This window comes from Protopterus annectens, chromosome 10.part0, assembly GCF_019279795.1.
Source record: "Protopterus annectens isolate FY-2018-M chromosome 10.part0, PAN1.0, whole genome shotgun sequence".
Classification (NCBI taxonomy): Eukaryota; Metazoa; Chordata; order Ceratodontiformes; family Protopteridae; genus Protopterus; species Protopterus annectens.
This window is the reverse complement of record NC_056744.1, coordinates 1076680914-1076706596: the sequence shown is the minus strand read 5'-3', so window position 1 is coordinate 1076706596 and position 25683 is coordinate 1076680914.

The window sequence follows — 25683 nt, the reverse complement described above, 5'->3', positions numbered from 1 at the left end:
GAGCACTACTTGCCTGGGCAGTCTACCCCAGTCAGGGCTTTAGGAGGGATCCCATTCCAAATACCTTTGGCTAGGGTTCATCTTGACTGGGAGGGTGGAAAAGGAAGCCAGCAAGTAGGTGTGTTTGAGGATATACCTGAAGGTGTCCTCATAGGTAATGATTCTGATAGTGCAGTACCCTGTGCTTGTGCAGTTACATGCAGTCAGGCTTGGAGACAAGCAGGTAAGTCTGGTAGCCTGGGGAGACCCAGACAGACTGCATACTTGCAGCCAGGACTGGTGAGGTGGTTACTTCAGGGAGGGAGCTACTCTGTAGCAGTGAGACTGAATGTGAGCCACAGCTGCTTGTGGGTACTGATGTTCTCTTGGACAGAGTGACTACAAAGGTAGAGGTGAGTAGTAGTACCCAGGCTAACAGTGAGGCACCACTGTCAGAGGATACCAGACTTCCTGTGGAAGAGGAGCTGGGAAAGGTTACAAGGAGAGAGTTGAGACAGGCTCAGCTCTCAGACCCTACACTGCAAGGCCTGAGACAGGTAGCTAGGGAGGCACCTGATTCTCAAGGAAAGGGGGAATCTGTATATTGGGACAAAGGGTTACTATACAGAGAGTGGACCCATGAGGGAGGGCTAGAAGGTGAGAGAGTACAGCAGTTGGTAGTGCCTAGAGCCTACCATCTGGTGCTTCTAGCCATAGCCCATGATATTCCATTTGTCATATGGGCATAAAACATACAAAGAGGCATATTATGCAGAACTTCTATTGGCCTGGAATTTCCAGAGATGTAACAGGGTACTGCAGGACCTGTGAGCAGTGCCAAAAGGTATGCAAGGCATAAGACAAGGTGAGAGCTCCTTTGATGCCTTTGCCCATGATTGAGGAGCCATTTCAGAGGGTAGCTATGGATATTGTGGGTCCTCTGAGTACCCCAAATTCCACAGGGAAAAGTATATCCTAGTGGTAGTGGATTATGCTACACAATATCCTGAGGTGGTGGCTTTGTCCTCCATTGAGACAGAGAAGGTGGCAAATGCTTTGTTGGAGATTTTCTGCAGGGTAGGTTTCCCAAAAGAAATACTGATGGACAGAGGTGCCAATTTCATGTCAGACCTGCTGGCTTGTCTGTGGAAGTCCTGTGTGGTGAAGCACATGAAGACCACCCCCTACCATCCCTAGACTGAGGTTAAACTCTACAATCAAGTCCATGCTGCAGGCATTTGCAGATCAGTTTAAGAGGGAGTGGGAGAATTATTTGCCCCATCTGTTGTTTGCTTACCCAGAGGTTCCCAAGGAATCCACAGGTTTTTCATTCTCTGAGTTGCTGTATGGGCATAGGGTGAGGGGACCTCTAGATTTAATTTGAGATGAGTGGGAAGGTAAGTGCGAGTCTCACAAAGAGTCTGTTGTGGCATACATGTTAAACCTCAGGACAAGGCTCAGGGAGCTCATGGGCTTGGCCCAGGAGAACCTGGCAGAAGACCAACAACAGAAAAAGGTGTGGTATAACAGGAATGCTCAAACTAGAGAGTATGCTGTGGGGCAGCAGGTAATGGTTCTCATTCCTGGCAGACACAACAAGCTGCAATCAGCTAGGGAGGGACCCTATAAGGTGGTAAGAAAGGTAAGTGATGTTAACTACATGGTGGAACTGCTAGGCAGACTGCAAAGGGCACAAATTGTACTATGTTAACATGATGAAACCTTACCATGATAGGGAGGCCCTTGTGCTGAGCATTTGCAGTGGATTGCAGGAGGAGTCTGATGGAGATCTGGGGACTGATCTCCTCAGTGAGGCTCAGGCTGACACCTCAGTGGAAGGGGTAGCAATGTCCCAGCAGCTATCTCCTACCCAGGTTCGAGAAATACAAGCAGTATTGCAGGAATTTGGGGACATGTTCACTGAGAAACTAGTGTGCACCCACCTGGGGCAACACCAAGAGGATACAGGATCCCAAAGGCCTATTAGGCAGGCCCCTTATAGATTGCCTGAGAGAGTCAAACAGACTCTGCGGGAGGAGGTACAGGTGATGTTGGAACCTGGGGTAATTCAAGAGTCCAACAGTCCCTGGGCTTCCCCAGTGGTTCTGGTGCCAAAGAAAGATGGCAGCACCAGGTTCTGTATGAACTACAGGAAATTAAATAGTCACACAGAGTCAGATGCTTACCCCATGCCTAGGACAGATGAAGCCCTAGAGCAGCTGGTTAGGGCTAAGTATCTTGCAACCATTGATCTTACCAAGGGTTACTGGCAGGTGCCCTTGACTCCCAGTGCTAGAAAGAAGTCAGCCTTTGTGACTCCTTTTGGCTTGTATGAGTTCACAAAGATGCCCTTTGGGATGAAGAATGCCCCAACGACTTTCCAGAGGCTGGTAGATCATATCCTAGCAGGAGCAGGAGGGTTTGCCCTTGCTTACCTAGATGATATTGCCATCTACAGCCATTCCTGGCCAGTGCACTTTCAGCGTGTCAGGGAGGTGCTGGGCAGACTACAGAGGGCAGGGTTGACCATTAAGCCAAGCAAATGGCAGGTGGGTATGGCAGAGGTCTCCTACCTAGAACATAGAGTGGGGAGTGGTAAGATATGGCCAGAACTTGCCAAAGTGGAAGCCATTCAGACATGGCCTGCACCTATTACTAAAAAGCAGGTGAGGGCATTTTTAGGGACAGCAGGGTACTACAGAAAGTTTGTCCCCGGTTATAGTACCATAGCTGCTCCCCTCACAGACCTGACAAGGAAGAACAGGCCAGATAAGGTAGTGTGGACCCCAGCATGTGAGCAGGCATTCTGGAAGCTTAAAGAAGCTTTGGGAGGACCCCCTGTGTTAGCCAGTCCAGATTACAAGAAAGAATTTGTTGTGCAGGTGGATACTTCAAACCATGGTGTGGGGGCTGTACTTAGCCCGATTTCTTCAGGGGGAGAAGAGCACCCAGTGATCTCTCTCAGTCGTAGACTCCAACCTAGGGAGGAATGCTATGCAGCTGTAGAAAAGGAATGTCTAGCCATAGTGTGGGCACTGCAGAAACTTCAGCCTCATCTGTATGGAAGGAAATTCACTGTTATGACAGATCACAACCCCCTAACATGGTTAAACAGAGCGAGGCAGCAAAATCCTAAGTTGCTAAGATGGAGCCTGGGGTTGCAAGCATATGATATGTCAGTGCAGCACCCCAGTGGGATTAACAATGCCAATGCAGATGGGCTCTCAAGACAGGGAATGGGGTAAGGTAAGTTCTCTGGGGGGGGGAGGTGAAATGTGAAGGCTGCCAGCCTAGCTAGATAGAATTTTATAGATAATTCTATCATTTGTAAATATTAATGTAAGACACAGGCTTGTTGTCTTAAATGGAAAATCTGCTGTTAGATGTGGAACTGCAAAAAAAAAGTCACAACAGTGCTCTGTACTGACCAAGTAAAAGCATGTTGTGACCCTTTGATCTAAAGTCGGCTCCAGCTCGTCTAGGTGAAGACATTCTTTCTATTGTTTTAACCAAGAGTTAAATTGCTAGATTTAAACATGCAAATGTATTTTTATTGCTCGGCTTCCTGACAAGCTGCAAGATAACAGAAGGATATGTTAAAAATGTAAATGTAGTTTCTGTTAGCCTGGGAACCCAGGGAAGTGTGAAGAATTATGTCATGGGAACCAGGTATGTGATTTTAAGAATACAGAGAATCAGAAAGAATTAAGCATTTTTGTCTTGACCATCCAACTCATCAGCACTGTCTTGCTCTTATGTAGGTTATCTTAGATTTATGTTTTCTCTTAGAAATAGCTAGGAACTAGAAAGATTAGACTAAGTGTTTTTCTGTGATGTCAGAACTGTACTACTGAATTATTTTAAGTATTTCTCTGTGATCTTTGAACTCTAGACTAGCACTGTGTAGTAAGAAGTATTGTCTTGTGTTTTTATTATTTATTATTAAGTATTTTAAAACCTTTCAACTGTGGCTGTTTTGTGTAGAGATAATTTAAGCTCTAGAGTACATTGCATATTTATACTGATTACTGTACCAAGTCTCTCTAATAAGCCTTGACTGTTTAGTTGTACTACCAATTGGTTAATAATGCACAGTAATAATTGGATACCCTTTTAAGGGCCTTTGAGTAGCTAATAAATATTAGCTGGGTGGTGGCAGCTGATACTACTGTATAGTCTGGGTAAAAGGGGCACAGCTGGAAAAGCTGTGCCAGCCTTCCCCAGAAGTGTCTGTTGTTGTATAAACTCTTAGCTCAAAGTGTATGTGTGTCAGCTACCTGGGCAGGGGAATGAAGCACTGGTTGGACAGAGAGGGTGCTGGAGATTTTAGCTTGCCCAGCTGCCTGAGATCTGGACCCTATAGCTGTGCCAGTGGGGGAGTCTTATTGGGGACCTGGAGAGTAAGAGAGCGACCAGCCCTGGACTGACTGTGATCTCTGTGTGCTCTTAAGGGAAATTGCACTTTACTGTGTGTATTAGTTATCCTTTACTCCTATATAAGATGCCCCTCACTGGTGTTAGTGGTGAGGATTGAGGCTCCTTGATTGCTGGGCCAGGGCACGAGCGTCACAACTCCCACTCAGAATACATCACTAGAACCCAAGTGTACTAGCTTCTCAAATATCTCAGCTTCCCTATATAATTGTAACAGTTTGTGTACTGCTAGATTTAAAATTATTACAAACAATATGCACTTCAAAATAACACTCCCTACTGCAGCTCAGTCTCCCTCTGAAATCCATTACTTTGAATACCTTAGAAATCATCTACTGATATTGTCTCAAAGCTATGACATTCATCTAAATCCAGGCCTTTCCCTTCAATAATTGTAATAAATAGCCCCTCCCCTTTCTCTAGCTCAGCTACCAACACTCAGAACCTATTTGTTACAACTATCAACATACTTAATATCTGCAATAAGATATCAGAATTGGCTAAAGCCACAAATATCAGATACCAAAATAATCCCACCCGGTTATAATATCTTTCATCATGACAGATCAAATAGGAAAGGTGGCGGTGTAGACTTGATCTTCTGCAGTTCATTAACCATTACTTTTTATCCCAGAATTGTCCCATCTTTTGGAAACATTGAATTCCTTTTAGCATCATTGCAAATAAACAAAGCTAAACAACTATTTATAGCAGTACTCTATATCCCCCCCAGCCACAATATCCCTTTGCTTGAAGACTTCTTATCCTGGACCACCCATAATATAACTCAAGAAACTATCATAATTGGTGATACTAATATTAATTGGCAAAACCTAACTTCAAACACCCCTGATAACAGTATCAATCTATATAAATACACTCAACTTGTTACAAACCCTACTAGAATACAAAACAATCAACCAGAGTCCACATTGCACTGGAATCTTGTATCAGATGCTCATAAATATTCCACTACTGGTAACCTCCCAAACATTCTGAGTGACCACTCCCCTGCGTGTACTTATAGAAGCCATACACAAATTCCCAAAGCCCACACTTATAGAACATCAAGAAATTTAACCAACTTCTCCCAAACAACACTAATAAATTCTCTTAAGGCCAAAAACTGGAGCCCACTTAAATATTACCACTAGAAGAAGCTGTAAATTATTTTAATAAGGTCTTTCTGGATACCCTAAATACTCTAGCCCCCATTAGGTATACAAAAACAAAATTTAATCATGCACCTTGGCTTACAAAACCTACCAAACAAATTTTTATTTCTAGGGACCAGGCTTGGAAGGAATGGTGTAAAAACAAAAGTCTAGAAAATGAAATTACCTTTAAACAACTTTGTAATACAGCAAAAAAAACAAATTAAAAGCAACAAAAAGCATATTTTACACAACTATCCAACCAAAACAAAAATGACCCCAAAAATTTTGAAAATCTATCTCCTCTATCCTTAGCCCAGGAACCATACAAACCCCATCACCATTCCCTGACAAAAACCCAAAACAAATAGCTCAAATTTTCAATTCTCATTTCATCAATAGCATCCTTAAACTTGTAAAAGAACCATCACCAGCAACAAATAGCTGTCCTAACAGCAAAGATGCTACCTCAAATTGCCATCAGGATAAACCTAGCCAGTATCCCTCAATCAATAAAGATAACACTAACAATCTCCCAGAAATGATACAATTCTCACTACAACCAGTGCCAACCTCTCAAATTTTTAAACTACTACCTAAACTATGACCATGCTCCCTCTCTGCAGATAACCTCCCCTCTGAATATTTGAAACTGATTGCAGAAACAATAGCATACCCCTTCAGCTTTCTAATTATCCAATCTATCCCTGAAGCCACAGTCCTACAAATCTCAAAAAATCCATAATTACCCCATTACATAAAGGAGGCATTATCAGTGATTTAAATAACTATAGACCAATCTTCATTCTCTCACCTTTATACAAAATCCTAGAAAAGTGGGTTCACACTCAACTTCTAAAACACCTCACTGATAACAATTTTCTTGCCCCTACTCAACATGGTTCTTGACCTGCACATAGTACAATCACAACCTTACTTCACTTTACTGACACTGTGAATACAGCTTTCAATGCTGGCCTTTTAACAACTGTACTCCTACTAGACCTATCCAAAGCTTTCAACACAGTGTCACATACTAAATTAATATAATACAACTGGCAACATTAGGATGCTCCAAACAAACCCTGACCTGGTTTACCAATTATCTGGACAATAGACAACAATCCATAAAATGGCAAGACAATCTGACAAGACTCTCTGGTAAATAAAATAGGAGTTCCCCAAGGCTCCATTCTGGGTATTTTACTTTTTAACATATTCATAAATAATCTCCACACAATCTCCCTTCAGAGCTCACTTGTCCAATATGTGGATAATTCTACCATCATATCCTCTTCCAGTAATTTCCAAGACCTCCTAAAAATAACACAAAATGTTTTTTTCAGAAATAGAAACATACCTGTATGAAGCACAATTACTTACACCCCCAAAAATCAAAGCTACTGATATATTCATTCAAACCTACCCCACAAGATTAAAACTTTTCTCTCGAAACAAAACTGAAATAGAAGTGGTACACACTGCAAAATTACTCGCCATTACTATAGATGACAAGCTATGCTTTGAACAACATATAGTCAATATAATAAAAAACACATTTCAAATTATATATGCTTTAAAGACATAAATCATATATAGATACTCCTGCAAGAACAAAATTGGCTAGCACTCTCTTGCTCCCGTCCCTCCTTTATGGCTCCCCCATTTTCACAAACCTGCACACATCCCTGAGCAACAAATTACAATCACACTATTACAAAATTGCTAAATTTGCCTGTGGCCTACCATACCGCACAAACCATTGTCAAGCCACTGATACATTAAAGTGGCTCAGTTTCCCCTATTACCTGCAGTACACAATTCACCACTGCTCACAAACTAATATATAACCCAGAGAAATGCCCCACAGTCTCACATATCATTTAGTCCTACATCCCCTCTAGGAAACTTCAGTTTTCAGACAAACAACTTTTACATGTGTCCAAACCCAAGAAGAGAGCAGGACAAAGTTTATATTCCTACTCCATAACAAAATTTTGGAATAACCTCCCTCCTTCTATTACTTTACTTGATTCATAAAAACATTAAAATATACCTTAAAACACCACTTTATTGAAAATCAGACTTGCCATTGTGGCCTAAATCTAATTCCACCTTAGAACTAATCCTAGGCCTCTGCTGTATAACTGGACTTTATTCTTAACTAACAACTTTTAATCAGCTAACTTTCATTAGTATGTATTTTTACAATGATTTATATATTAATATAAATAACTTTGTTTTTAACCTCTCTCCTATTAGTATATAAAGATGAACAGATTGTCACTTAGTGAATATCCAGTGCCTACACTCAACCTGACTGTATATTTTTTTACTTATTTTTGCTTATTACTAATTACTGAAATTGTATAAAAATCATACTATTAAATAATGTAACTTGTATCTATCTGTTATATGTTTTACTGTAAATGGAGCTTTTCTCCCCGGGCCTCCACTGAAAATGGGTTTCTGAACCAGTGGACTTTCCCAGTCAACAAATGTCCCAGCTATTCACAGACAGTCTGTCTCCTGAATACTAAAAACTGCTTCTTTTGATATTCTATACCTCAGTGATTGATTATTGTATGAATTCTTAATTTATTTCACATTGTCTGTGTCATCTCTTTCTGTGTATGCAATGAAGCTCTCATGAATTGAAATTAAAGTTCTGTGTAATAACCTTGTATTCTGAGTGCTTTTTGGAGCTTATCTCCCCGGGCCTCCGCTGAAAATGGACCTGTGTCCAGTCAGACTTTCCCAGTTAACAAATGTAAAATAAAAATAAAAAAATAAATAAAAATAAATAAATAAATATTGCATAAATACAGGTAAATTCAAGAAAAATTGTATGTCTAAGTGTGATTATGTATCTATATGTAATCCAAACGTATGAGTAGGCATAAACATATCTCTAAACAGAAATGCATCTGTATACAAATGTGGCATGTTTATGTACAGACATGGTTTTGTGTATAAATAAAAATGTATATGTATGAGTAAAAAAATATAAGTAAGTATACACATATAAAGGTTCAAAATACATACATAAAATTGTGTAAATGTGCAGAAGTTTACATATACATATTGGATCTACTTCACTTGACCTAAAACTCATTTGACTGACACTCATTTGAGCGACACCCAATTGACCTAAATTTCATTTGACTGACAACTCATTTGATTTTCTCCCATTTCACTGACAGCTTACAACAGTGCTGAATTTCAACATACTAAATCTGAAACCATAGACAAGCACACACAGAACACCAATAACTATCCCTTTCCAGAACTTAAAAACTACTTACTAACCTTCTTAACAGAAACAGGACAATGTACAACCAAACTAGGTGGGGGCTATGCCCCCATACCCCCCAGTGTGGGGGGCAGTGCCTCCCACACCCCCCTAATTATACATACTAGCTCCAGGATCACATTACAGTGGGGAAAAGGGCATATACCTTTAACTTGCCTGACAGTGCTCTACATGCTGCCACTAGTACTGGGAATGCACAAAACATTTGCCAAATTACTTTAGATACTTCTCATAAAAAATGTAAAGAGACAAACCCACACTTAGAAGCAATACAACAATACTTTCTACATTTTTGTGTCTTTCGGCTTTTCCCGGTTAGGGGTCGCCACAGCGGAACACCGTTCTGCTAATGATTGGCAGTTGATTTTTACGTACCGGCTTGCCAGGCCTGACGCACAACCTTCAATGAAAGTACACCCATTCACTCATGTCTCCACATAGAAGACGCTCTAGCTGAGAATCGAACCAGACAGCGTCTTACTGTGAGGCGACAACACTACCACAGCACCACCACCGCGGGTACAACAATACTTTCTACATGACTATTGGAATTCTAACAGTCAGCACTGTAAGTTACAATAATTCTTTTTATCACAAGCAAGTCACAGGTGAAGGAAAACCCACAACAGGTCTATGTCTTAACTGTCAGTGAAACGGGAGTGAGTCAAATGAGTTGTCAGCCAAATGAAATTTAGGTCAATTGCATGTCAGTCAAATGAGTTGTAGGTCAAGTGAAGTAGACCCACATATTTATATGCAGCAGATATGGTTTTGTGTATAAATAAAATATATATGTATGAATAAAAAATATATGTAGGTATACACATATAAAGGTGTGAAATGCATATATATAAAAGAGTGCAAATGTGCAGAAGTATACATATACATATTTATATGCACAAAAATCTAAAAACGTATTTGCATTGCAACATTATTTCATATACTGTAGGTATTAGCATATTGTTTTCTTCTACCAGCAGACTACTTTTAAAAAAATATTTGGTTAGTATAGGCCACAAACTATTTATTAATTTCATGACTGTATAAGATAGTCGTTTCTTCCAAAATAGTAACTGGACATGCATGATGTCTGACCTCTGCCACCACATCCTAGGCAGAGAGGGGGTATGGGTCATGCTTAAATTAGCAATTGACTAACCAGCATAGTGGTTAGTGAGAATTGCATTGCTCAATGCCTTACTTTCAGAATTTAAAAATGTGTTCATTAAAACAACTTTACATAATTTGACTTAAAATGAAGGTAATATATGCAATGCATAGTGCAAAGCAATAATCCAGAAGAAATATTTGCAAAGGTTGAAAAACCCACCTATTCCTCAAAGAGGTAGGTTATATACAAACATCAAATATAACAATTTGAAAGAAGTCAAGGTATCCTTGTAGTTCAACTTGCAGTAAATAAGAAATATATAATATCATTGATGGAGTCAGTAGAAATACTTAATGTAATTTTGTGCTTTACCGGTTAATAAATGTAACATAGAGCAGATAAATCCAGTACATATGTATACAGAAATAAACACACAGATTCTGTACAAGAGTAACTTATCTGCTTTGCATATTAAGAAATGTAACCATGAAAAAAAATTTTGAAAACACATCTGTGATAGGTATGCAACCATTCTTTATGTCTTCTATATACAACAGAAGAGGAGATACCATATACAAAGGCATTGGAAGAAAGGCCCCTTAAGAAACTGATCCAGGATGCCTGTGAGAATACAAACATAATTCTGGAGGAGAAAAGGGAAAAACAAAATATGAATTCCTCCAATTTTCAGGAGCAGGATTTCCAGAGGGCAAACTACCAGAACAGGCAGCTCCGGAGACAGAACAGATAAGTGTTTCCCTCTTGTTTTTAGGGAAATTGTTACCATAACACCAGCTTTTGGCACACTTTTTAAAAAGGTTTTAAATGTGTTCCCTTTTGCCAACTCAAGGTAGTGGATTTACTGCTTGAACTAAAGTTGTTCACAAGGAAATTAAACTTTAAATGCACCATGATGCCTAACTCAGCCAGCACAGTGAACATAGAAGTGAGTAGGAGTACTACATGCAATCCACTCTTGGCACCACCTGTTTTATTATTCAAACATGTTTGCAAAAATACCATCAAACAATGGTGCTCTGGTAAGAAGTGTACCTTTATAATTTCTAAAGTGGTGCAAAGAGAACTGCTTTTCTCTCTATGCAATAAAAGGAAATTATGCATTATGAAGCCAGACCGGGGGGGGGGGGGGTTATGTTGATGGATCTTTTCATTTATTCCTCAAAAATGTTGGAATAACTGAACAATGCGGAATTTTTCTCCAAGGCATCACTAAATGAGATAAACATAGCCTACCATGGCATCAATTTGATTTCGGAAGACATCTTTATCAATTTTGATCTGGGAGCTAAGACAAGGGAGTACATTGTCATCAAGAACCCAAGGAGCCCTGCAATACTTGAGATGCACAAATCTGTGACCAATCCCCCTCTTAGAAGTATAATGGCTTCAGCGAGATCCTAGACTGAGCCCCTTGTGAAATATGTGGACTCAAAATGAAAACAATTTTTGTAACAACAAAAGGCATCTATTGAAAGACTCCTGGCACTTCCTTGAATGCTTGGACAACAATGATTTCATATCAGAAAGCGTGTTTGTCACCATGGTCATCAAGGACTTTTTTACAGGTGAGTTTTGCAATCAGCATAGGGGTATTGCTATGGGGGCAGTGTCGGCCCCTATCTTTGCTAATATAGTGCTGTGGACCTGGGAGATCAACATGGTATTTTCAATAATGCGAAAAGTTATATGAGATACCTGGATAATATTTCTTTCTATGGCAAGGGAGTAGAGACGAATTGATGGAATTTATTGATTTCCTTAACCACTCTACAGATTTCTTGGAGTTCATTTACATGCTAAAACAAATTCAGTCTATTTCCTTGATGTTAGTATATTTAAGGACAATGTTTGTGGGAGGTATGAATCTAACATTTTTAGGAAAGAAACTTTTTCCAGTACATACCTCCATTTCAACAGCCAGCATCCCTTGTGTCAGAAGAGAAACCTGGTAAAGCATCATTTTATCAGGTTAAGCCGGTTAGTGTCAGACGATATTATGTTTCAAAAGAAGGGACTCAAGCTTTGTGGTTTATTCAAAGATCGTGGCTACCTAACAGAGTTGGTTGACAAGTGGTTTACATGAGCATGTGGGCTACTCCTACAGAACCCACTTTCCATACAACACATGGAAGCAAAAGCTGACAACCTATCACAAGCTATGGTGATTCAATATAATAGGGATGTTTTCTCCCTTCAGCAAGCAATAACCAGTCATTGGAACAGTATTTTTGGCACCCTTGGATTGTTGGACCAGCTGGGGCAAAAACCAAGGTTTGTGTATAAAAACTGTAAAAACGTTAAACTTTTTGTTGGAAAATAACAAAGAAGTGTTTAACATAGTCACCAAAAATGTGAGGATGAAAAGTTGTGGAGCCTGCAAGCAATGGAGATTCATCTTACAAGACTCCCACTTTTCAGTCACAGGATACCCAAAGACAATTATGGTTACTGGGAACTATAATTGTGAAATGAAGGGGGTTGTTTATATTGCCTTCTGCTTGTCCTGCCCTGCATTTTATATAGTTAAACCATTGGCCCACTCAAAATCAGAATATATCGACACTTATATGCTATGAAAAAAGCACAAACTACTAATGCCCTTTTTAAGCATTCCAGAGTATACAAGGATTTTAGAAAATTTGTTTTTACAGTTTTGGAAGAAGTCCCATTCCCTATGGAAACTGGAAACTTCTATTAGAACAATGTGAGTTTTTTTGGCATGCAACAGTTTTCACGGGTATTAATGATTTTGTTAGAATTAAGCCCATTCTAAAAGGTAAGAATGTTATTATAGATTCATAGGTTCATAGGTAGGTACTAGGCTATTAGCCCTAGAGCCTATATAAGCCTAGCCAAAAAGGTACCCTGGCTTTCGCCACCCAAGAAAATTATTTTCCTGTGCCCTGTTGAGCAGAGCCACAGAGGCGATCCCCGGGGGGAATTTCAAATTTCTCATCCAATCATCAAGATTTTTCTTGAAGAGTGCTAATGAGGAGCTCTGTTTGACATAGATAGGTAGTCAGTCTGTTCCAGAGTATGGGAAGTCTCTGGGCCAGGAATCTATCCCTCCAGCATGTTCTGTTTATTGTGGTGACAATGTTTAGGTCCCTAGAGCATATAGCTCAGACAAATTGGGATTTCTTTAAGTGGAGCATGTCCAACAGCTCTGGGTTTGACATAGCTTTGTATGTTAGGCAGAGATTGCCTCTAAGTAGGTGATATGCGACGGAGTAAAGCTGGAGTTTTTTGAGATCATCTGCGTTGGGCATCTGTTTGAGGCCAGTAATCCTCTTTGTGAGGTATTTCTGTGGCCTTTCCAGTTGTTGTAGATGTCTTGTGAGGTACATACCAAAAGGGGCATTGTACTCTATAATGGGTCTAATGAGCGATGAGTAGAGGGGAACAATGACCTCTTTTTTTCTGGATGAGAAACCTTTTGTGATGAGGTGAGTCATGTAGAAGGATTTCCTGACCACTGTGGCAATGTGATTATCAAAGGAGAGACTACTGTCCACCTGTGTCCCAAGTTCTCGTATCACACTTTCGGTGTTAAGTAGACTACCACTTATGAGTTTTTACCAAAGGGGATGACAATACACTTTTTGACATTGAGCTTCAGGTCATAGCTTTGACACCAGGCATCTGTCTCAGTGAGGCCCTTTTGTAGTATGTCCACATCGTTAGGATTTTTGATTATGCTTCCTAGTTTGCAGTCATCTGCAAACTTTGTTAGCCAAAGACCTTCTGTGTTAGCCTGTACTTCAGAGAAATAGATACCAAACAGGAGAGGACCCAGGACTGAAACCTGTGGTACTGTACTTATCATTGGCCTGAACTCAGATTTGGAGTCTGCTACTTTCACAGTGTGGGTTCTGTCTGTGAGCCAGTTGGCAACCCATCTTGTGACATAGGGATTTATACCTAGTTTAGTGACTTATCTATAATTCCAGAGTGGGGGATGGTGTTGAAAGCCTTGGTGAGATCTAGGTAAGCTGTGTGAACCACCTTACCCTCATCTATGGCTTTGGTGACTGTTTAAAGAAGTCAATCAGGGTTAGAAGACATGATCTGCCTTTTACAAACCTGAACTGGGTAGGGTCCAGAGTTTGGAGATTACCAATGTTTTTGTTTATGAGTTCCATGATGATACATTCCATGGCCTTGCAGACCAGGCTCATCAGGCTAATAGGGCAGTAGTTCCCGGGGTCCGTCGTGGCTCCCCCTTTGTGGAGTAGGATAACTGTCACAGTGCGCCATTCAGTGGGCACAAAGCCTGAGGTGAGGCTATGATTGAACATCGTACTTAGGTAGGGTGCCAGTTCATTCTGTAGTTCATACAGAATGCAGCCTGAGATGTTGTCAGGTCCCATGGATGCTGTGTTCTTGTCTTTGGAGAGTGTGTTTTTTAATTCTGCAGCCGTGATTACAGGAACTTTGCATTCTTCCACTATAAAGATGGGCCCTTTAGAGGGTGAGAGGGGGGTAAAGTTAGCACTGAACCTATCTGCCAGGATGTTGGCAATATCAGTTGGTTCTGTATATTTAGTGTCATTGTGCTGTAACTCAGAGCAGATCTGTGTTGCCATTGAGATTTTTAACATAGCTATAGAATGCTTTCTGGTTGCCTTTAGAATCAGTGGTGATTTTGTTTTCATAACTAGCTTTGGAGGATTTTATAAGGGATCTCAGCTTCTTACTGAGGCTGACCAGGGGGTTCCCCCATTCATGGGATTTTACTCCTTTTGCAATAGTTTCTTCCTTCTGTTGTAGAGTTTGTTTATGGCAGGGGACCACCAGATTGGCTTCCTTTTTTTGGAGGATAGCATCTTGGTTCTGTTAGGGATTGCATGATCCATGCACTCGTGTAAGTGCTTATAAAGTCCATTTGTGTAGGATTCAGCAGTCATACCTCTATTGTCCGTCTGCATGGGTGACATGAAGTTTGCCACTTCTGTCTTAAGAAGTGTGAAGTTGGCTTTGGAGAAGTTTTTTACGGTGGTTTCCCTGATTGGGGGTGGGGGCGGGATGTGGATGTCTAGGGTGATTAGCTTGTGGTTGGATATGACCAATGAGGAATTGACCTCTGGTGTGGAACATTGGTAATGACCAGGTCTAGGATATTGCTGCCCCTGGTGGGGGTGTGAATAAGTTGATCCAAGGCGTTGGAACTTATTAATTCCAGAAAACATTGAGCAAAAGATTTGGTACATGAGTAGTTTTCATAGTTAATGGTGGGGTAGTTGAAATCACCCATTATTAGGGTGTTGGGTTGTACCCTAATACTTTCCAGTGTATCAAGAAATGAGGAGTCGGAATCCTGGGGGATGGTGGGGGATCTGTAGCAAGCTACAATTTGGATTGCGGTCTTGCCCAGTGTTAGTTGCACGTGGAAAATCTCATATACATTATGCTGTACAACTAGCCTGGAGGTGTGGATATCCTTAATGAATATGGACACGCCTCCACCTTTAGTGCTTCATTCCGGGTTAGGTGGCCGAAAGGTGTAGTATGAATTATAGCCTGATAATGCAGGGGTGCTCCCTGGAGCTTTGAACCAGGTCTCTGTCACTGCACAGATGTCGATGTTCTCCATTTTAAGTAGTGCCTCGAGTGAGTGCATTTTGAGCTTTAGACTTCTAGCATTGAGTAGCATTACCCTCAGATTTTGCTTGCTTGTACCTGTTACGGTGGTGAATTTGTCATTTGAACCTTGCCTAAAAAAGGCACTATAGGGGTGGCAAGAGCCTTAGCCAGTATCCAGAATCCCAAGGGCGACAGGTGCAGGCCATCTCTGGCAAAGCATCGTGGTCTGTCGATCATGTCATCCCAGACAGACAAATACTGGATGCCCTTAGAATGACACCAGAAGCTTAGCCAATTGTTGTTGTTATTATTTGTTTTTCTCTTCGGGATGCAGTATTCATACTTACAGTATTTTATTTATTTGTTTTTTTTTACTCAAATGAACTTTTTAATAACAATTTTTATTAAACCTGGTATGGTTCTTATAATTTCTTATTGAAAGGCTGTTGTTTGAATGTATTTCTAGCTATTTATATGTATGCATGCTTTTTTGTCTTTTTTGTGATATGTCTGTTTAAGAATTCTCTTTAAGAACTCAGTTTGGTGCCATTGAGGAGTAAACCAGCTTTACAACTGTTTCTGAAGAAGTTCTACATGTTTTAGAATGAAAGTGCTTAAACTTGATTGCAGATTTTTTACATGAATCTGAAATAAAAAAGTGTCATTCCCCCCAAAAAAGATGTTGAATAATACCTGTTTTTTTTCTTTGCTTTATTTATTTTTTAATTATAAATCCAGAAGTAATCCATATGCAAAAAGAATACAATAAGCATTGTGCTTTCAGTACACAGCTGCAGTACAGTTCATTTCAGCAAAATATTTCAAATATGTTATCATTTCTTATGTTACACCAGCTTGCCTCCTTAGTGTCAGTAACCTGCAAATGTGAAAATCGCCACCACCTCATATTATTGTACTTATTGTTCACAAGTTTTCAGTACCATTTCCCTGACTATCTTTTTCTCAATAAAGATGTAATAAAAATAATAAATCACTGTTAATAAAGATTGCACAAATGTATTACATTATGAGTCAGTTTACTGTCACCATTTAATTTCTCTACTTTTCCTCGCTCTTTTTCTTATTTTAATTATGGGTTACTGTCTTTTGTTCTTTTCATTTTTCTCCCATCCATGTTTATTTCTTTTTACAGTTCCAGAATCCATTGTAGCAGCCCAAGCACATTCCTACAAGCTCACAGAGCACTCACCCTCTGCCAGTCTAGGGATGTTTTCACAGGGTCGAGGCCATGGCACTGTTCCTGTAGGCACCCTGTCATAGCACAGCCTGGCAAGCCATACTGACCATGGGATTTGGGATTTGGTTGAGGATGCAGTGAACAGGTAATGGAAAGACAATCTCGCCCAGTCCCGGATGTTCTTCAGCAGGTTCAAGACTTGTTTCCCCAGTCGGAGCCAACCACCTCACCACTACTGGCCTCCATCCACTCAACATCAGGGTCCTGCAATGCAACAACATCAAGCAGTAAAACAATTGAGGTCCTGTGAACCAGGTGTCCTTGTGTGAAAAACTCCTCTTCACTTTGTTCCTCTTACCCAAAACCTTTCTTCAGCGCTGTCTTACCTACTTCCTAACCAAACTGGTCTCTTTACATAAAAATAATTTAAAACTGGGGAGTCTAACCCCTGCCAAAATATAGCACCCATCCTCTCCACCTCTGCCCCTTAATGTGCTCCTTCTGTGTTTCCCTCTTTGTTATCTTTCCCCTTTTTCAGTCTTTCCTATATCCCCCTTACAGAAATGATATAAAACTCCTTTACATTTTTTAAAACTTAATAAAGACAGGCACGCTGCTCATTGCTTGTCTTAGCTATTTGTAACATGCTTATACATAGCCGCCTTCATCCATAACACGTGAATACTTCTGAAATTACACGAGCACTTCCGTTTTTATGTAGCACTTCACACACATAGAAGGATTCACTTCACCAGCTTTATGCATTTTGTGAAAGTGAGCATTTTTTACCAAAATGTTTTGCATTTACTTAGTCAGTGTGAATAATGTGCAATTGTTGTATCTGCATATAGGTGTAGCAGTGCTCTTCTCGAATAAGTGAGAACCTCGGGACTATCAATGCCATCCTTAGTTGAATGAAGCCACTGCACACAGAGATATGCATTCACTCACACACAAACACACACACACACACACACACACACACACACACACACACACACACGTACACACACACACACACGTACACATATATACCTACACACACAAATGTAGACATACACACAAATGTGAACATACACCCACCCAGACATGCACACATTACAGAAAGTAGAATGTGCAAGGCTTTGTAATTAAGATATAAAAATTACTGGTTTTGCAGGAAAACACAAGGCAGTGGCAGTGGCAGTGACAGTGGCAGTGGGAGAGTGGCAGTGGGTTAGACATATGTGGATATAAACTGTGGGTGGAAGAGGGAAGGTCAAAAATGTATATTTATTAGATACAGTTTCTGCATTCTGCAGAAAAGCAACAGCCTAAATGCATAGGCATTCTAAAGCAATGAGGTGTACTCCTAGGTGTGATTCTTTGCACAGAATCCTGTTGATTAATACATTATACTACATTTGCCCTATGGCAGAAGGAGACATTAAGCCTACATAGCTTGATTTTTGTAATGCCATTTGTAATCTAATCAAATATACTACCTCTTTGCCGTGTCAACACTTTTCCATCTGTCTCATGTCCTCTTGCTTGCCTCTATGGAATGCATCACTTCATCCCATTGTGGTAGTCTATCTCATGTGTCCTCTTTGTGAAGGAAGAAGTCATTTTGAATATTCAGGGAGCAGCTACTCCTTAGTATCAGTGACACATCTTCTTGTCTCTCTTGTTTTGGACCACCCCGACATCTTCCTTTCATGATCTTAAGCATCCCTATCATGAGTTCCATCTCTACTGTCTTAAGTGACAACAGCTTAATCTCCTCTCATCTCTGATCATATATTTTGTTCTCCATGACACACACCATTCTAGTGACCTTACTTCGGGACTCCTTTTTCCTCCAAAAAAGCAATTTTTCACGGCTTGTGGTCAGTCCACAGTTCAGTGGAACAGAAGCATTACAACTTTGCTTATGAAGTCTATCCCCCTACTGTTTGCTGTCACCACCACCCCACTCTGCTTCTGGTGGAGCATTCTAGGTGTGATGAACATTCCCAGATCCTTCTCCTGCTCTTCTGCATTAGTTTAATTACCCCAGCTGATGCTTCATACTTATGGCTGCTGTTGTCTACCAGTAGAATTTGGCATATGTCCATACTAAACCTGAGCCTCCTTTGTTCTTATTCATTCAATCTTTCAAAGGTTCATAGGTTCGCAGAAATATACTAGGTTAACAACCACCTGGACCTTTATAATCCAAGCCATACAATCTATCTTGGGCATTTATTAGCAGGGGGTATACTAGGAAGTTTCTAGAGGTTATGTGGCGGGTGTGTTAGTTTGGGAATCACTATCTGCCTTTGTCTATCAGTGACATGGGAGATAGACCACTGGTGAATTTCTGATCTCTCATCCATCGGTTAGGGTTATGGTTAAATTGGTTTAGGAATGGACTCTGATTCATTTGAATGTGGAACTTGCTCCAGAGTGTGGGGATCCTCTGATACACATATTTGTCTTACCAGTATGTCTTATTTATATCACAAGCAAAATTTAAATCCTTCGATCTACTGATCCTAATGCTGTTCATTTTGCAGATATGCAAAAGGTCTATTAGAGTTGGACCCAAGGATGCTTTTTATGCCAGGTATAGATCTTCTGTCAGTAACCTGTATGAGACATAGACTTATGCTTGTTGGTAATACAGACTGTGACTCCATCTTTTGTCCCTGCCTGTGCAGCTGATGGTCTAAATGTGTGGAAGGCACTGAAGCCATGCATTGTATAGTACTTACTGTGGATTTAAACCTTGTCTAGGTAATGGCACAGATGCATATATTCTCCAGAATGATGAGAGCTTGTAGAGTGTGGAGTTTCTTGTTTAGGTTCCTAGCAATGACCAGTAACACCTTTGGGTTTATTTGGGTTTTATTTGATATGTCAGCATGTTTGTCAATTTGGCATTGTCTAAAAAAAGCCTCTAAGGGGTGGAGAAAGTTTTAGCCACTATTCTGAATCCTAGGGAAGCTTAGGGAAGACAGGTGCAAACCATCCTTTGCAAAGCAACATGGTTTGTTAACCATATTTTCCCTTGCTGACAAATATTAAATCACCCTGAAAAGACACCAGAAACTAAGCCAATTACTCAAGTCGGTCATCTTTTGTTTGTACTGGGGCATCATCCTTGGTGAAGGTAGACTGCTACTCAGTGTAAGGCATATATCTGCCTGAGACACATATTCAGAGAGATCAACAATGTTTGTCTTCATATAGTCCAGTGAAGTTTATCTCAGGTCATTAGTGCCCACTTGAACTATGAGTGAATCATACTGTTACCTGTGGTGTAGTGAACTGAGTGTGTGTGTAACTTGGTGGGTCCTCACTCCAGATAAGCAACTAACCATTATCTATTACTAATTCAGCCTGGGGAGTGGGAAATCCATGTGTCATAAAATGGAATCCCCTTTCACAGGAGTCCTGGGTAATGTGTTGGCTTGCTTTATGGGCTTTGCTCTTGAGCCCCACTGGGTGTAGCATATGTGTACTGTTTGGTGTTGCTTTTGGTAAGTGCTTTAGAGATTGCTAAGGATAGGCATTGCCTTTTATAGGGTTAGGATATCTTTGAGGTTTGGGAAAATTGCTTTTTAGTGCCTCACCATAAGTTGGTCTGTGTGCATAGTGGACACTATGTGTGGTAGAAGTAGAGTGCTTGTGTTCTTGACAACCTTATTTGTATTCGAGATTTTTGCCTCCAGTGAAATTGTATATGTGAATCTCTTGCATACTCTGTTTGTTTCTTTAAGGATTAATTGGTTGTCTGTGAACATGAGACAATTGATACATTTTCTCTGGATACCCATATCTACCAAACTTTCTACGGACACATTTGGAAATTACATATCCATGTTGTCTGGACTTGTATTTGAGTGAGCCATTGTAGCTCATGGACTGGATGGTGTCTGGGGTTTCGTCTCTAGTCTTGATAAGACTAGGTCAGATTGTGCTAAGATTTGATAGTAGTGTGTTTAATGTGCAGACTGGCTGCTCTAAGTTAGTCTGCATGCGATTGCTTTGTTTTAGCCAGACTAAGTTATTGGTTTCAGTTCTAAGGGAAGTTTTATAGATAAAATGTACACCCTGGGCATTTGTGTCTGTACAGGACACTGATAACTTCTTCATTTAATAACACCAAGAAAGATTGCTTGTGAGTGTAATGCTACAACAAAACAACTTAAATTATCTTGATAAGACAATTTCAAGTATTAGGGACCTTTAGAATGATTTAAAGCAAAATCAACCAATAAAGCAAAAATAAAGCAGTAGTAGTAGTATAGCCTTACAGATTAGGCTAGTTAGGCAGATGGTTCTATAATTTCCCAGACGCTTCACCTTTGTGCAAAGGGATGACAGTGGTTGTCCTCCACTCAGCTGGGACAAAGCCGATACTCAGGCTTTGGTTGAATAGGGCACCTAATGGTGCTGCAAGTTCCTGCCTGTGTTCATGTAGGATGCAGCCTGGGATGTTATTGGGTCCCACAGAGGCTGTATTTTTTGCCTTTGAGAGGGCAGTGATGACCTGCTCCCTAGAGATAAGAGGAGGGGGCAGATACTGGGGATGTCCTGATTTACTGATGGGGACACAGTGTGGTGAAGTTTTTGCTGAACTGTCAGCCAGCAAGTTGGCTATATCTATGGAATTTGTGTATGTGGTGTCCTTAACCACCAGTTCTGAGCAGATCTGGGTGCTACCTTTGAGACTGCTTACATATGTGAAGAAGGCCTTATGATTCTCTCTAGTAGATGTGGAAAATTTGGACTGAAAGTCTGTTTTGGAGGATTTCATTAGTGCTCTTATTTGCTTTTTCAGGCTAAGGAGAGATTGCTTCCAACTGGGCACCTGTTTCTTCTTGGTCCTGGACAGCAATTTTTTCCTTTTGTTATAGAGTTTATTTATTGCAGATATCTACCAGACAGCTTTACTCTTCCTTGCAGAGTATGATATCATCCTGTCAGGAATTCCTGATTCCATGCAGCTATATAAATGTTTGTATAGTACTTTGGTGTAGATTTGGACATTGGTGCCAGTTCCTACAGAGGGGGAGGAGGCTGTGAAGCTGTTTATACCATCCCTAAGAGGTTATAATCAGCTTTGCAGAAGTTTTTATGTTTGACCATAACTAGACGGAGGTCAGGGAAGATGATAACTTTGAAAGTGACCGCTTTATGGTCATATCCTACCAGTAGGGATGCTGCAGTGGTTACTCATGTTTGTTAATACCAAGCCCAAGATATTATAACCTCCTATGGGGATATTGACTATTTGTTCCAAGGTATTTTCATTGAAAAAATTGAGGAATCTCGGCGTTTGTGTTCTGGCGTAAGCAATTCTTCAAATCTATGTTTGTTTAAAGTCACCCAGGATCATGGTAAAGGGTTGAATCTTGATAGATTCAAAGAGGTCCAGATAGGCAGAGTGGGCATGTTGAGTCAAATTTGGGGGGGGGGGGTAGCTAGCTATGATTTGAATAGGGGTCTTGTCAATGGTTAACTGCACCTGGAGTGTCTCATATGAGTCACACTGACTGACCAGCCTGGAGATGTGTATGTCTTTAATATATTTTGAAACTCCACATCCTTTGGCTTTGCTACTCACAGTTTGGGGTATGAATGTATGATAGGATGAGTAAAATATTCAGTTTATTCAAATATTATTATTTCACGTCCGTTTAAAGACCGGGACTCAAGGTTGTGTTTTTTCATCTAGCGGTGTTTTCATCTAGCGTTTTTTTCAGCAATTGATGATATCGGGGATTTACTGCATGGGCCTGATTGAGTCCTGGATATTGTGTTGGTCTGCACAACAAACTGCATTTTACTTTTTTTAACTGCCTTACTGGCGTGCTTTTTTTGGTTGCTAGTCACAGTCATACTATATTACGTGTAACATTCTGTGATTCAACTACTCACTTCATCTAACTACATCAACCATTTTACAAGAAACTACATCCTTGCTGGTGGAGAGGCAACCAGTTTAAATATTGGTAGTGCTTTACGTGGAATATTTCATTAGCGTTTGGTATACTGTGGACACAAAACATTTTTTACTGTAGCATTTTTGTACGCTACGGTTAGTGGTTCATTATGCAGCGCTTACTAGAAGAACATTTAGAGATAACTAACAAACTTATACAAGCGCTTCATGACCAGCGCAACAATGTAGGAACAGAAGAAGAAATCATTATTACTGACACACAAGAGCAGTTATTGACTTTACATTCCACGCCCAATACAAGTATGCACGGGCAGAGGCCCATTGCTAGGCAACGATCAACAACTCCTATAAGGAACGTTATTACGTCAGGGAACAGTGGAGTCGTGCCACCTCCTTTAAATTGTTTAACTAACAACAGAGATGATCAGAATGTAGTTGGACAATCTGGGCACTACCAGTCTTACAATGTGGACTTAAAGCAGTTTTTGTTGCCTCTTTCTCTTTCTAAAAAGACTTTTATGTCTAGAGATATGGGGACTCTTAATTCGCAGTTAGCCGAATTTGAAAAGACATTAAAGACTTTCAAGTCCATTCAAATGGACAATGCGTTCTTAGAACGCTCATTAGAACTGAAACAAGTCCCTAAGGGACTACGGATCTTTAAACTGCCGCATGGTTTTGAAGAAGGAACTGCTTTATTTTCAGAGCTTTTATCTTTAATTGATAAAGCTGGTCTTGATTTACTGAGACTTATCATTCGCAATAATATTGAAAAGTTAAATATATTGAATGAGAAATTATGTCAACTAGACAGAAACATCAAAGTAGACCTTCTTTTTGAGCAAAACAAATTCAGACTGGACAACATATATAAAGACATGGATAGGTACATTAACAAAGGTCTTGAAATTAAAAACCACAAAATTGAAAGAGATATTAAAGATTACAAAAATAACAGAGTGTACACACATTTTAAAGAATATAAAAATATGCAACATTTTAATCATAATTTTGGAAATATTAATCATGATATGCAAAATTTTAATCAAGGTTCTGAACATATAATCAGACACAATACTAACAACAATGAAGCACCACCAACAGTTTTTTTAGACCAGCCGGTGTTGAGGAGGTCGGAAAGAATAAGGGACAGACAGGGCAACAACAAATACCAACCACACAATCACTACAACAAGGGGGAGCACAGAATGAATCAGTGGTACAGATAAACACTTCTTTTGATCATCATGGTCCCAACACTGATTTGATTACTCACCAAGAATTGGGTGATTGTATTATATCTACACTAGCTGGTTTTAGTTTATTTAACTATACCAAACATAATTTTGACACTAACTACTTAGGATTGTTTTGTAAAGGTTTTAAATTTGTACCTTCATTTTATTTGGACATTGGTAGTGTGTTGATTAATTTGAAATTGTACACAAGACTTTTAAATTTAAAAATATTTTTTCATTCTAACAATCTCATTTTAGATTCACATTATATCACCCCCAAGCGTTCCAGTACTTTTATTCCCCCCCAACATTTTTTAATTCAAATTTTTGAAAAACTTTGTGAAAATCAAATCAGACGAGTTTTAAACAAGAATGCTGTGACTAAATTTAACTTAACTACAGCTGAACAGTTTTGTTTAAAAGAAATAACTGGTTCTGATAAGTATAGGATTATGAAGCCAGACAAAGGTGGAGGGGTAGTCATAATGTTGAATAATGACTACTATGCAAAAATGACAGACTTACTATCTGAGGATACATATGAGAAAGTGACTAGGTACGAAGTAAACAAGGCCTACACCAAAATTGATTGGTTAACTTATGATTATTTGATGGACGCAAGTATTGATCAAAACATTTACAAATATATATCTGTTGAATTTTCTATCACGCCTTCAATTTTTGGTATCCCAAAAATTCACAAGGATATACAAAACCCTCCATTAAGACCTATTGTCTCAGCCAAGGGTTCAAAAACTGAAGCTTTAGCAGCATTTGTTGACTTAAAATGCAAAGGAGTTTTGAATAGTTTACCGCACATTCTTAGAGACTCTTGGCATTGTTTAGAATGTGTAAGAGAATTTAGTAAAAATTTTGATTTTCAAACCAACTTTCTGATGGCTACTATTGATGTAGTAAATTTATTTTCTGTCATCCCCCATGAAAAGGGGACAGAAATGTTTGAAATTTGTTTAAATAGACGTAACGGTTTTAATCATTCTGAAAATCGGTTAGTTACATCCATGCTAGAACTAGTTTTAGAAAATAACTTTATTTATTTTAACAACAATTATTACATACAGAAAAAAGGTGTAGCTATGGGGGCTAGATGTGCCCCCATTTACGCTAACTTAGTTCTAGCACAATGGGAGTTTGAATTTGTATACACCAGTGTATTTTGGAAGAAGATTTTACTTTACCTACGTCGGACGACATTTTAATTTTCTGGGGAGGATCCAAGGAAGAATTTACTGATTTTATTAAATACTTAGAGCAGACTACTGAATTTTTAAAGTTTACAAGTCACATTTATGAAAACAATGTTGAATTTTTAGACATTAAGCTCTCAGTTGTGAACAACACTATTGCATCTACTTTATTTAGGAAAAAAACACATTCAAATTCATTCCTACACTTTGATAGTTGTCACCCTTTTTTTCAAAAGAGGAACTTGGTTAAGGGCCAAATGGTTAGATTGTCTAGGATAATAAGCGACAATCTATTGTTCGAATATGAACTAGACAAATTAATGACTATGTTCCAAGAAAGAGGTTACCCCTATGACCTAATATCCAAAATTAGTCAAGAGGTAAAAATAAAGAGGTTCACGACATACAAACCTATCATTACTTGTGACACGCAGGAGGAGGTTATTCCCAAGGTAAATATTAATAGGAATGATGCATTAATTATTCCATATAATAACAGAAGAAATGAGATT